Source organism: Embiotoca jacksoni, unplaced genomic scaffold (assembly GCF_022577435.1).
Source record: "Embiotoca jacksoni isolate LCO1_2020_lvr unplaced genomic scaffold, fEmbJac1.0.p SCAF_2, whole genome shotgun sequence".
Classification (NCBI taxonomy): Eukaryota; Metazoa; Chordata; class Actinopteri; family Embiotocidae; genus Embiotoca; species Embiotoca jacksoni.
In genome coordinates this window covers 1,978,334-1,993,456 of record NW_027185340.1, presented here as the reverse complement: position 1 = coordinate 1,993,456, position 15,123 = coordinate 1,978,334, and positions in this window count along the sequence as shown.

Below are 15,123 nucleotides of genomic sequence, written 5' to 3'. Positions count from 1 at the left end.
CCTGGTTCTTAATGCACTTCTCTTGTTGTGCTAAACTCCCTTGTCTCACATTTACAGTGTTTGCAACCAATATTATAATCGCATATACAAAGAAAGCTCATTTCAGCTACAATAGATGTATTTGTCCAACTTTACACATCTTTTTTTTTTTATTATTACAGCGACAGGGCGACTACAAAGAGTCTAAATAGACCCAAACATGTTAATCCGTCAATTAAAAACAAAGCAGAATCTTACTTTTCGGAAAGCCTCAGTAAACCTACGTTAGATTTCACATCCAGCCCACATTTATCAGCATCACCCACTAAAACAAAAAAGATTGTGTTCAGACTTACAACACAAGAAATGATGCCCTCAAAAAGTGAAGCCTCGTGGTGGTTTTGTGCCGTTACTCGGTACGTTGAGGGGCATCCCCTTTGTTAACTTTCTAATTTTCTTCTTTTTTTTTTAATGGTATGTGGTAAATAGTCATTTCTCCGACTACACATCCTCAGATTATGAATGAAAATATTCTAATTGTTTTCAGCCGCCTCAGTGGAAACAGGACATGCATCTGTATTTCCAGCTCTGTGACGTCGGCTCTTGATTGGGGAAGTATGATCTATGGGCCAGATGTTACCGAGCCTTGTTGAAGCTGACCAGCATCTCCAAATATATGACTGTTTTATGGTTTAGACAATGTCTGTCATTAACTTTATTGTAGTATGTGAGGAAAATACAGCCCCAATAAAAAAGGCTAATGTTTTTCTGACACTGTTAATGATGAGTATTTACGATCGGTACATAGTTCAAATTCAAGAGCCCCCCCATGTTTTGCTCCTTTTTATCCTACTGCATTTACTGTCACACATTGCAACACATATTTTTTTCTATTTCTATGATATCTTTTAAAAAAAACAATGAAGAAGAAAAGAATCACAGTTTAAATTACAGTTGAAAGTGTCTTTCATTAAACGTGAGGAATTAGAATTTGATGAATTCATGTCATGTATTATTGAATTAAGTACATTTACTGAGGTACAAATAGGATCTACTTGTACTATCATTTTAGGTTTACTGTGTATAGTTGGACTGAATATTGCTGTTATCCAGTATCCTGTGTCCAATGTGATGAGCTTGTAATGTGTACGGGTCGAACCAATAACACATAACGAGCTAGAATCAGCAGACAAACATGAAAATGTGGTGAACACATGAATGTGTCAGTAATGATGATCCACTGCCTGAAAAACTGTACTTTTGCTTTTGACACTGATGTATTTTTTATTTCTGAAACATTTTATGGATGATTGACCTACTTGTACACGACAAAGACGTATTTTGGCCCATAGAGGAGCAACTGTGTGTGTTCATTACTGAAAGTTGAAGAAATGAACAGCTGCAGATGGAAACTTCTGAAATAAGTTGTGTTATTTAACAACTGTAACGTGGATGTGTTTGCATTTGTGCTGAGGGCAATCAAATCACACGACTACCGGGGCACCATCATATCGCAAATACATATTAAAAAAAACAAATGCCCAGCAATCCTCCCGGCTGTGACTAATGAATAATCTCATAATTGAAAGTGGACGTGTGAGATTTGCGAGGAGGAGATGAGCTGAGCGTGGCGAGAGTAAACAGAGCAGTATCAGCCTCTCGCAGATGTAGTTTGATGGATGCTCTGTGTACACCTCCTCGCCCTCACCTCAGGACAACATGTTTGTTGGGTTGTTGATCACACCCCTCAGTCTTTGTACCTAACTGCCCCCTGACACCGAGATATATCACGGGTCCCACACACTGCTCCCCGCCGTGGACATTTTGACTCTCTGTGCTTGTGGTGGCTCCTATTTTACTTTCATATTTCATCTCTAAAGTGTGCAGCTTTTGTTTAATACCTGCAGTTTTGGGTATTTTTCACATCCACGTATGCCAGGACTTCAACTCAGTGGAGTGAAGTCAGATTTAAATGCAATTAGCAGTTCATTTACATCAAATGAAGTAAAAAATGAATCAAATTGTTAGCTAATGACGCTCGTAAAGAAGTCTTGGTTTGCCCTGATTTACCATACTGCTACACAATCTTGGTCTTGATTGTAATTTTTGTCCGTGACAAATGAGTGATATAACGATCGGCTGAAATAGAGGGGGATGACATCCTTGTCTGGGCTAAAAGGCAGCACTTACTGTAGAACCACGATTAAATAATTAATACAGGTTTTATGCCCATTTTACACCTCCAAATTATGGTTTGCCATATATCTGTGGAGCGGCTGAGGAGTACCATGTCAGCAAAAAATTTCATGTAGTAAATCTTGCGAGGGAGGGGCCAGCGGCTGCAAATCATACAGGAGGTGAGGGATGACATGAATATAACCTTTCCCCCTTCATTCTTATCAGTTGACACGGGCGAGTAGGGACAACACACATGCACGCTCACTTACCGTGTGTGCTATTAAACCGTGAAGCTTTTTTTTTTCAATCAAATTTGACTACATTGATAAGAACTCTTCTCTCATTGTGTTTTAGGTTCAGTTATATATAATAATAATATATATATATTATATGATACGATCAAGTGGGTGGCGCCATATCATGATGCTCAGCACATCAGGATAACACATATGGAGGAACTGTAAAGCCTGACAAATATAAAAATGACCTTTACCAGGGAGCAGTGAACTCACATTTGTCCATACACAAGCCTTGAAATGTGCACGAAGCTAAAAGCTTCATTCAGATTATATGACCTCTCAGATAATGGCCACAGTGTCTGATTTGCATTTTGTTTTCGGTGTCCTCTAGATGGCGCCATGGTCCATGAAAAGATGGGCCTTTTTATTTTCAAATCATATCACCTTGTAAATGTCAAACAATATTCCTCAATACTAAATTACTATTTTCCCCTTGTGTCACATGTCTGGGTACTTGATTAGCTTCAATAATCTCAAAACCTTAATTATAGTTGTTACTATTTGTTTTCATAATTAATGCAATTAAAGGGAACACATTTTTATTATTGGCCTATTAGCTGCTGCATAGTAAAACAATACTAAAGGGAGACTGTGGTGAAATGATTAATTCATTTAAAGCTCTGATCTCTTTTAGAACATTTTAGGGGACAATATATTGGTTTCCTTTTGTGGCCACACAAGTCATATGTGTTTACCTTGTCTTATCATTTATCACTGAAATATTTGGATGAACTTAATGTTCTTTACAAACGCTACCTCCCATTGCCTGTGGTGCCTGGGGTGTTCAGGTTGACCTTGTCCTGAGAAAGCGTAGACTCGGCTCCATTAGGGAAGCCCGCCTGCCCGCCACAACCTGGGTTTGGGCAGACGGACGTACGCAAGTGGAAACTGTGAGGAAATGGAGATTCAGAGCAGGGAAACCAGGGAGTCAATTTAGTCACGGTCTACTACCTTTTCGCATGCAAGTACAAAGCCAATCTCACACGGTGGTGTTGACTAGAATCTCTCTCTGAGGAATTTATGGACAGAACAATTCCTAGCATCTGTTTCCTGTTCACTTGTACGGCGGAAACCGGGTGTAAATCACACCAAATATAAATAGAATCAGCATTCAATTTACAGGAGCTAAAAGTTGGTGGCTGTGGCCTTGAATTTTCCGTTCTTTCTGTCACTGACATTATGGGTGTAGCTGCCGAGGATGAAACATTGGACATTTCACTGACTTATACTCATCACACAGCACCGATGTGTCTCCCAAAGCACAACATGTATGAAAGACTCTTGTGTTTTATCATCATCCTGATCATCAGGGTTAAAAACCAAACTTACAACATTATTATTAAAAGAGGATTTAAGTTATGTGCCTCTTCAGTTTACAGCAACAAAATCTATGACAAATCTCAAAATAGCAGAACGTGATGAGATGAATTAGTGAGAACTCTGTTTCCCATTAAACATGAATATATTTTTGCTGAACTTGAATACTGGCTGCAAAAATGGACACTACTGCTCAGAGTCCTGACCATCAATGTTATTTTGGATTCAAATTGCTGGTGTTTTTTTTTTTTTCTTGCCTTAAATGAATTATTAATTAAAATCCCTCTTTCTGTCTGTAAGTGTCTGTAATAGAAAACTGGTTTCTATTTTTTTTTTAATGTAAAATCCAATGTTTTACATGTAAAACTGATACCTAATGAGGTCTTGCTATAAATTCTGAGTTATACAATTATACTATTACATTTTTGTGATATACAGATCGTTGTTTAGTGTTTTTACTTCTTACAGATAATTCAACAATAATTGATATTTTCTGCAGGAATAAATGTAAAATCTTGTCCCATTTAGGTATTTTGTTTGAACTCTCAAAAGGGTTGAGATTTATTTTCATAGGAGCCTGAGTGCACTAAGTTGTTTCTAATATTGAGTGATTGTGGTGGTCTGATACATGGGGACCATCCCACCATGCATTGATACTGTCAGACAGGCCAAGACAAAGGCTTTTTAAATTGCAGGGTTTTCTCCAAATGCTCTGAGGGAGCAATAAAGTGCGCTGGACTGTTTGCTTTGTCAAAGCTTTTCCAAATGAAGAACTGTAGGCATTTCTGTAAAGTTGGCCTTAAAGCTAGTAACGCAAAATACAGATTGATCCAATGGCGTGAGGAATTTTGTGTTTTAAGCCCTCTTCTTTTGCTTTTAAGCGGAGAAAGACGTGATTATGCTCGGAAGCAGTCCAATGCATTGGCCTATTGATGTCCAGAGAGGAGACGCAGATAGTGCGGTGTAATAAAAACCTTTATTTACAGCTCCTCAGCAGCGAGCAACAGAGGAGAGCTGTGTTTCCCTCTGGCACTAATTGACTGCCTGCAGCAGACTCTCACTCGTCGCCGGCGCTGCTCTCTCAGATGTAGTAATAACCACTGTGCTTTCTCTCAATGTGCTTCCACATTCATTGTCCTCCACAGCTCCTGGAAAAGAGTATTCATTTTGAAAACTCAGGGACCCGATAATAAAATGAAGATTTGTCTAGTGTGTATTGTTCTGCGCCGCCCTGCATGACTTCTCTCTGTTTAAGTAGTCTCAGCGTATAATGATGTGCAGCTCCAAGGCAGTGCTGTGCGGTCCATTCAATGCATGTCCCGTCTTTCTGGGTGAGAAATAAGGGAGGGAGGGAGGGAGGGAGGGAGGGGCGGGTGTGGGAGGCCGAGGGGAAAACCGTCTCTCCCTTCCCCTAATTTTTGTGTACGGGCAACAAACGAGCACAAAAATGCTGCTTTCACAGTTTTTTGCGGCCCGACGTTGAGCTCCCGGCACAACGAGACAAAGGAACGGCGGGATGATGAAGTCCCGAGCAGTGCAGGGCAGGTGTTTCCTCGGTCTCCCGGGAGCCGGGGAGTACACCTGCCCACTACTAACCCACTGTGATGGATCGATGAAGCAGTAACTGACTCAGCACTTTAAGAGCTCTACCTGGGATTAGAGAAGAGGACCTGATTGAAACACACTGTCATCCCACAAACAATAACACACATCCATCTTGGAGGGCCGGCTCCTCTCGCCTCCCCTGTGTCTTACTATCACTGAGAATGATTGTACTGTTGATGATGAGAGGTGCGAATCTATTGGATGAGAGGGAGCAGCTAAATTTCAGCAGACATGATGTCTAATGGCACCACTTGGATACAGTAAATACTATCTGCATCACTATGAAACAGCTGAATTATGACCTTCCCACCTGTTCCAATACTGAACACACAGACACGCACACACACACACACACACACACACACACACACGAGCAGCAGCTTTGTGCACTGGCAGTCAGATACACATATTTCTGTAATGTTTTGAATTAGATGATACTCCATTTAAGGAGGAATAAGCATAAGGTCTGCGGGGGTCCCAGGAGTCGATGACTAATGTGGTATAATAGCCAGTGCTGGCATGGGTCATTTTGCAAGTCGACCCAGGCAAATCCTCCACGGTCTCTTATCCAGTTAAGGAAATGATTACTATGAAGGCATTTCAACACATTTTTAGACTTTATAGGGAACCATTCTCGTCATATAATGTCCAATAAACCTGATCCATTTAAACGAGGTGTATAGATAATGTTTTAAGTATCTCAGACGTGCTAATGTAGACAAAACGTATATTAGAATAAAAATACAAACACATATTGGCCACATGTGATACCTTTTTATCATTATAATCAAATAATCTAATAATAATTATATTAGCTGAGCTGATCTTTGCATTTCAAAGACCTAAGATAAGCCTAAGGTTTAGTTTTGTTCGATGTATATTTAAATAAATAATGGTTCAGTCAAAGCATACTTGGCCCCTTTAATTGCTGAGAACTTTCCCTGTTTGATGTTAATGGTGATTCATGTAAAGGGATATGGGTCCTCGGAAAAATAAATCACATGCAGTGCTGAGACACAACTTTGGAGGGAGCCTTAAGCATGAGGTTGAAGCGACGCTAAAAGCAAACAGCTATTAGCTCATTCCTGTCGTCTTAAGCAAACAGTCCAGGGAGTAAGACACAGAAAATGATGAAATGTTCCTTTATAATATCATCCTTGTAGTTTATTTCCATAATGATGATAGAAATGTAAAGTAGTGCGATGTTCCTCTAAAAACCTGTTTGATTCTGTGAAATCCAGACAAAGAAATGTCTTAATTGAAACGGGGTCTTTTTTAATTTGCGTGCTTTCGTTACAATAAAAATATTTTGAGCAAAACCTGCAGATTCCGTGATCAAACTTCAGTTAATTGAAATACTGAGTAAATGTTTAGAGAGGGAGTGGATGCTGCTTCATCCGGCGGTGGCATCAGAATATCTGGCTGCACTTTTCTGTAGCCGGCCGCGCTTCCTTATCTTGTCCTGTTCTGCTTATCTGGCCTGCGTACAGAGTCGGGTCCGTAATGAGCAACCTCGGCCCCGTGTGGACGGACCGGCCGCCGTCCCGCGCATCCGTCCACGCATACAATGGGAGAAACTCGTACACACAAACACGCATGTAGAAAAGCTGCAGCGGAGGGGGCGGTGTGGTCAAACGCGGGACGCTCGTCCAGGTGGCACTGACAGATTTAGAGGATGTTGTGGACGGAGGTGGACAGAGGCTGGCCTGTGGAGGATGTGTGGGACATGTAACATGCAGCGGTGGCGTGGAGTGATGACATCCTCTGTTTAATGAGCAGAGTTAACGCAGCCCATGTTAAAGAGAGCGGGCCCGCCGCGGAGAGCTGTAAATCTGCCTGCTATCACTGCCGCCCCACTAATACAGGAAGTATTATCTAATAAGTGCAACTAGGAGGACTAATTTCACCCGGAGCCGATACCCCCCAATGAGCAGCTTCCAAAAGCTTGTCGCCGTGGAGACGATAACCCAGTTAGAAAACTTTTAGCACTGGGAAGCAAGACCGGAGTTGGTTTAGTGGGACAGGCGCTGACCAGACACACCTCTCTACCTTTGAGTTGTCTTATGTTGAGGTTAAGAAAAATCAAACACAGTGCCAGACAAATCCCAGACGTCTGGTTGTTCTGCCCCAGCTGCCTTCGCTCTGCCACATTCCTCGGTCCTGCCGGAGCTCTAAAGGACCTCTGTGTCAGTGCCCCCATTCTGGCCTGCCCTTCAGCCCTGATTTGTGGAGTGCCGGTGTCAAAGGGGAGTACTTTGTAGATGGTGTGCTCTGCTTACCTGTTTCCCCCACAGCCGAGGCAGTAAATGTCACTCCGTGACACTCTCTGGACTGTCTCACCCCGACCGTTACAAGGACTCTGGGATGGAGACACAAACACACACACACACACAGAGAATCAAATGTAAATAAGCCATCAGTACATTTCTAACTAAAAAGCTCTTTTATGTCTTGATTGTAAAAGGTGGAGATAGCCACTTTCTTTGTGGACGTGGTGTCTGGCATTTATCTGCAGCTCGTGTGATTGTGTTTCGGAGTTTTCCCTCCACTGAGTAGGGGGTAATTGCTGACTAGTCTTTTAACCTTATTAAATCATCCAGAGGCAGTGTTGGAGCGAAGATGGAGTTGATGATACTGCACCTCTCGTGCTTTTAAGGAACAGGAAAGATGCTGACTGCACTTCATTCAGGGGATTGTACAGTGAATTCAGGCAGAGCTGTTGCAGCTAATTAGAGGGAAAGGGGAGGCACGGTGACAATCACCATGGGATGAACCTTAGGCAGTGCAGCCAGTGGAGGTGTTTTTTCACTTCTTTTTTTTTTTTATTTTTATACAAGTTAACTTGTCAGACTCATTATTGTTAGTGTTTCGGTTATTATTTTTACAACGTTGCGTTGCATTTGTTGTCATTAAAATGTGTACGATCCCTTAAGCCTAACAATTGTCAGTTTTTATTACCATATATCCATCAACAGACATTATTCCATCGCTGCGCGTGCAAACGGGCTCACATCCGCAGGTTTGATCGTTTCACGGCCATTTCTCAAAAGCCTGACATTCACAATATGACTGCTGAAACTCCAAAGAGGTTTGGGTCTGAGCTTAATTAGATCCTGTGGAGCTAAATCAAATCAGTCTAAACGAGAGCAGCGAGCCGAACCCTCCCTACACAAACGCGTGTCTGTCGTATGTGTGATTGCTATCTCAACAGGATGGTGTTCGGAGGATGGAGGATGGGGGGGGGGGGGGGGGGGGGGGGGGGGTAGAGGGTTGGGGTGGGGAGGGGTGCCTTCAAAGCAAAACCACCACTCTGTCTCTTCTCGTTCACGTCTTCGACCCTCCTCTCGTGCATCTTTTTCCGCAGTCGAGGAACGAGGGAGTGAGAAGGATGTGGAGTTTTCGCCTCTCACTCCTCCCCCCTGCTCACACTGCTTAACCTTGACAAGTCAATATGATACCGACGCAATTTGCTTATCTCCTCCTGACATTACCACTGTTCTCCCTGCTGCGGGGGCATGGGGGTCTGCTCCATTAGCATAGCTTACAAACACATCACTCTCTCCCTCTCTCTGAGGCGCCACACTCATACTGTATACGCTACAACACAGTCACACTTCTTTTATATTCTGTTGTCTTCTAATTGGGCTTCATCTTGAAAATAATCTTATATTCTTGTCAAGAAAAAAAAAAAAAGAAGCTCTGTGACTGCATAACTAAACAAAGTCAAGTCAGTTCCTGGCTCCACTACAACCACCCTACTCCTGAGTGCGTAGTCAAATGTGCTGTGCAGATATACGCCTGCGTGTCAGGCCTTTAAACTCTCAGCATCTGGCGGCTGCTCCCCGGCCCGAGGAACAGTCAGCCCGCCGGTCTCCAGCTGCAGGGTGGCTCCAACCCAGGTCCATTAGCCACCAGACCCCGGACACCTCTCGCTCATCCCACCACATAAGGTGGCGTAATTGATACCCATCAGCCGCAGCTATAATCTCCTTGGTGGGAGGCAAGATGCGCACCTCGTGTTTGGTTAAGAAGGTGTTGCGCGGGGTCCAGGACTCCCGGCCTGTCTCTTTGCCATCACTCCACTTGAAGGTGAGATGATTTAGGGGCCTGGGAGAAAGTTAATTTCTCTTGATCATTGTGTGCAACCTGGAGCCTTAATGGCGGGCGTAATTAATTCTGCTGATGTTAATCACCAGGGCTGGTCCCCACAATTATCAGCCCTGTGCAGATGGGGCGCGGCGCAGACATGAAAAATTAGGAAAATGAATCTGTAATGGGGTGGCAGATCTAATCTGCGTCAGAGAAAACAAAGTTAGGAAGAGCAAAGAGACCGAGTCTTCCAGGTGAAAGCCACCAACACGGACAAAACCTGTGTGGCGGAGCTGAAAAATGTTGCCGTGTCCAAAGTGTTTTGTAATTACCGGGGCATTGAATTGTTCTATTGTTAATTCATCACTGCTGCAGAGGTTAAGTTCAGCATCTCTCTCCCGCGTTGGAGGGGAAGGGAAGCCGCGGTGGTCACATGCTTTTGGAGTCACTGCGAGGTTAATCAGGTCTCCACTCTCAGCTGTGTGGGCTTCGCCATCAACGGCTGCACTCGTCATCGCATGCAAGCTGAAACACAGACGTAACCGTGGCGACATGCACACAAATATGAACTGCACACACACACACACACACACACACACACACACACACACACACACACACACACACACACACTTGATTGTTTCAATCATGGGTTCCACTGATGGAAGAATTACTAAAGCATTAGTGGTCAAAGGACACATACTCCCAGAGGACGTTTCCTCTGCCAACGTCAAACAAAATTAAGCAAAATACAACTGATTAATTGAAACTGCAGAAGAGCCATTTTTCAAGCTCTTACTTGGCTCTGGCAGTTGGGCACGCCGTCATTCCTGTTTGGCCAGCTTAATTAGTCTTCTACCTATTTTGTCTTTAATAAGGCATGCCATAGGTTCTTAGAAACTCCAGGATGCTGCAATGAATCATTATTCATCATCATTGTTGTTCGAATGGTGAAAACCGGGCAATAGACTGAACTGCTGGCTATGATTTAGTTAAAGCGTATTATTAATGAGATGAATAAGTAGGTCTGTTACGTTGTTGGTCCGCACACAATCAGTGCTCTCCTTGAATATCAAACCGATTTAAAAATCACACTTAATGGCAACTAAGACCAAATCTAATGGACTGTGCTTCCTGATTAGAGGGATGTTATGTGTTTTCTGTGTGAAACTGCCCACCTCTCGACTGTCAAGGTATTCAGTTGCAATTACAGTTGAGATCAATACGCACACATTGACAATATACCCTTAAAGTTTTTTCCGATGTACATCAAAGGTCAGAGGCTCATTTTCTTGTAATTACTCACAGGTGTGGGGTGGGGAGGGGGGGGGGTGCAATTCTTGAGGTGAACCTCAACACACAATAATAAATGGAGCAGCTGGCTGCTCATTGTTTTGTGGTCAGATGTTCCACAGCAGCGGTGACCAGGTGTTTACACGGGGCACGACCACACCAACACACAACCACACTAACACAGCCACACTAACACACAAACACACAACCACACAAACACACAACCAGACTCAAAGAAAAAGACACAAGCAATAGTGCCACACACACACACAACCCAGAGGGAAAGGAATATTACACTTTCACCACGGTGCAATTACAAGTTACATTTGCAAACCAGAAAACTTCCTGTCCTTGAAGGGCTCTGTAAATTCCTCTGCATGCAGGTTTTTTTTTGTGAATCCTGAATTCCCCTGAGAGGGCGCAGTGATGGAGATTAGTATCGTCATAATTCCAGGGGATTATATGCTAATGTACTCTCGCCTGTTTGTGCCAGAAAATTGCATTGTGGTTATTAGTGTGACACCGGAGCACTGAGATGCCACTTGGCAAACGTCCTCATCGGCTCTCAGATGCCCTCCAAGGATTTACATTTTTATTACAACATGAAAGGCAAAACAAAATGATATAACAGCACGCCCATAGACCCAGCACACAAACTGAAGGATTTAATTGAATGTATTCAAATGTGATTCATTGAACAATTACACTCTCATTCTGCGAGCACATAGTGCAATTGTTTTGCCTATACTGGGCCCTCCTCCCCTTTACTCATCCTCTTGCTAACACTCCTACTCCCTTTAAATTAGAAATCGGACTGGCCTTTGTAGGAGACACTGAGGGGGAATCAATAGGTGCATTAATTACAGCAATTCATTACCCAAATAAACATGGGACTCAACCTTTGCTGGATACAAATTCGGGGGACGTTAAGTGTTTGGCCGGAGACAAAGGCCTGGAATCCCTATTGCATTAATCTGAGGGATCAAACTCCACTGAGTGCCAGAGCTCCTCCTGGGAGTGTCCAGCCTGGGATCAATCCCTGTGCACCAGCAGTGAGTTATGGCTACCGAATACAAAGGTGGTCATGTGACACATGGCACCGACACGGCTCTGCTGTTGCCGTGCTGCGTTCTCTCTCTCTTTCTCCTCTCTGGCACTTAATGGGAGTCCTGCTGGCCCACAATGCAGTGGGCTCACAGGGCAGGCTCCCGCTCCCCAGATCCCCAGCTCGCCTGCTTATTCTGGGGTTGGGTCTCTTGCATACAGGACCTCCGAGACTCCTCAAGGCTCCTTGCAGAGGACGAAGGTAAAGGACATCCCTCTCCCTCACTGTCATCTCTACAGCGTGTGCCTATTTGTGAATTATATCTCCAATGGTGGCCATAATAAAACATGATAATGATGGATCACACCGATAAATTACTGTTGAGTGGATTGTTAGGTCAGATGTGTTAGTGTGTGTGTGAGCTGCAGCAAACGTGTGATCGCCCTGAACACCCAGGAAACTATGAATCTCCTGTCCCTCAACCCCCCAGCGAGGTGAACACAGACAGGCAAACAAATGCAAACATACTGTATGTGTATGCATAGTTACCATGCAATATGCAGTGGAACATTTCTGCCGGTCCTTATTTCTCTGCAGCTTAAAGTGGAAACAAACCAAATTTGATTATAGATTTTTTTTTTTTTACATGTTACAGTCTTTCTCTGCAGAGTTACAGAGGGGAACATGTGTTGCCCATACACAAGGTTTTCTCTATTTATGTGAAGAACACGGTGCAGAAATTCATCCTTGTATGTGTCCTTCGCTCCAATTTGACTTTATTCTTTTACTTTTGCAAATTTCACGGAAAGTTTGCCATTTCTTGCCAACAACAGCAAAAGTCTTGAAACCTTAGCTACACTGGGAAAAAAAAGACTTTATGACTCAAAACATTCAACAGAAACAAGTATTTCAAAACAACACTCCTGAAATACTTAGTAGGAGGTATGATGATGTATCGTGGAAGATAAAATCTCAAATAACAGCCCTTAAACTCTTAGTTCAGATCAGGACAAATTCCACAATAAACCTTTTTGATAGAAAATAATAAAGAGAAACACTCGGGCAGAGCAAATGAGAAAAAAAAAAACATTCCTATGACAAACACACGTGAATAGATGTTTTATTTAGACCATAAATAATAACATCAATACATTTAGAAAATGGAGAGACAAAAAACTGCCACGATCTAGAAACACAGCCGTATTTTTCTACTCCTAATTCATTTCAAATAATAAGGCAACAGTGATGGAAATGATGGTAATGATAAGGATTGTGAAGGATGAAGATTCCTCTTCACGGTCTTGACCCAGACACTGCAGTGTGCACATCTGGGCCTAAAACGTTGCAGATGTTCTTCGTGTCTCTTTTTGCCATCATAAATAGTGGCCCAGATTATAAAAGCTGGGTGCACTTTAGGAATGAACTGATGCCAGATGAACTCACGGGGCGCACCGTTTTCAGGCTCATCTGACCTGCTTGTTTAATGCGGACTGACATTCCATTGGCCCAAAACCTTCAGCAACCCCGAGACGATACGTGACCTGACCCACTTTTCGCCTACTCCTGGGCCGTCTTCTCAGCACAGAACTTTTAAGAACTCTAAGGTCATCCTCGTGCTCCGTGTGGTGAAAAAGAAAATCAGTTTTTCCTTCGAGATATTCGGCTCCCGCTATAATTCATACAAATGTAAGATGGTGAATAATTAGTCGTTTTCATTTACAGTGAATTTCTGAACACGGTTAAAGCTTTAAAGCATCCACTTACACCTTTCGACACTTAAAGCTAAAAGGTGATTAGTTTTTCATAAAAGTCCATTTGAGTTGGCCACTATCCAAAAGTGTTACTAATTAAAAATCAATCTGTGGGCCATTAGCGCGAAGGTGTGTGCCAAGGTTGTGTGTATCAGAGGATCATTTGTAATGAGGCTAGCTTTGGATGTGGAGGAGGGATGGGAGCGAGGGGAGGTACAGATCTGAGATAATCTGGGGACCTGCTGTTGCTCAACTTAACAATTGATACTATGTGTAAAGATGCTGAACTTGTAGTCTTCACTAATTGATCCACTTACCCTCATCGGGAGAAAGCAGAGAAATAAATGTGGGTGTTCATTGCATGCGAGAGCCTCCATAGATAACTATTAAAGCTGGATTTGTTGCCCTGATTCTGACAGCTATGGAAGGGACTGCAGAGCAGGAAGGCATTTGTCTGCTTTAGCAGGAGTGGTGTTAGATGTTTATGTGATAAATGTTAGCTAACTCAGACCAGCACCTTGGGAGCAGCAACCTGCAGCCCAGGACTCTGGAACTTATTAAAGTTGCAGGGGTGTATTTCATGGCACTCTTCTGAATCCTGCCCAATTACAGAGGTGTAGCTGGTACTGATGGTCACCGATTTTGGCCCCTTAGTCCAAACTGTAAAGCATCACCACTTTTGTCAAAGTGGACATGACAACAGTGCAGTTTACAGTGATTACATTGAAACATTTTTTTTACAGAACCAATAACACAGAGGGGGAGTTGTGGGATACGAGTCCTGTTTTTATGACGTATTATGTCAAATAAAAAGTGTCTACTCGTGCATGTTGGTGGCCAATTTCTATCCCCTCAATGTTCTTTATGGTAGAGCAGCAGCTAATGTGGCATAAAACTCTGTCCTCTAGATCATCTCGTGCAGTAAAAGGAGGCCTTGACTGTATTATAGGAATAATTGTTGAAAGTACTTTGAAGGTGGTTGGTTAAACTTGCTCTTTACATTTGTACACATGTTGTGTTTCAAAGAGTTGGGAAGCCTTCGGGTTTTGTCTTCCACCAACTGTTTGCAAATCCATTCCTAAGTGTGTGAATATTACTTCCAAGGTTATATTAGTCAAATTAAATTGCACAATAACAACACTAGAAATATCTCAGCATGTCTAACTTTACACAGCTGTATGATCATTTCTAAAAAAAAAAATAACAGTTTCATGGGGCCATTAGCATATTCAACCAACCATGTTTTATTTATGCATGCTATGTGGACAAATGTGTGTTGTATTTGTTAAGATAATGTTCACAAGCAGAGAGGACCCAAATGCAGAGCAAATGAAAAGGAGGTAACAGTAAATAAAAGAGTTTTTGTTCAATAAAAAGTGTCGGGGGGGGGGGGTAAAAAAGTAAAGTGACCTTAACTGGGCTGAATCCCAAAAAAAACGGAGTGAACAAGCTCGCACGGGGGTGAAAAGTCAGAACTAACAGATGGGCCAGAACATGGCCGACGAGCCGGACACAAGCATCCAAAAACACGGGAAGAGAGAAGGACGAACTGACAAAGAGGGACGGA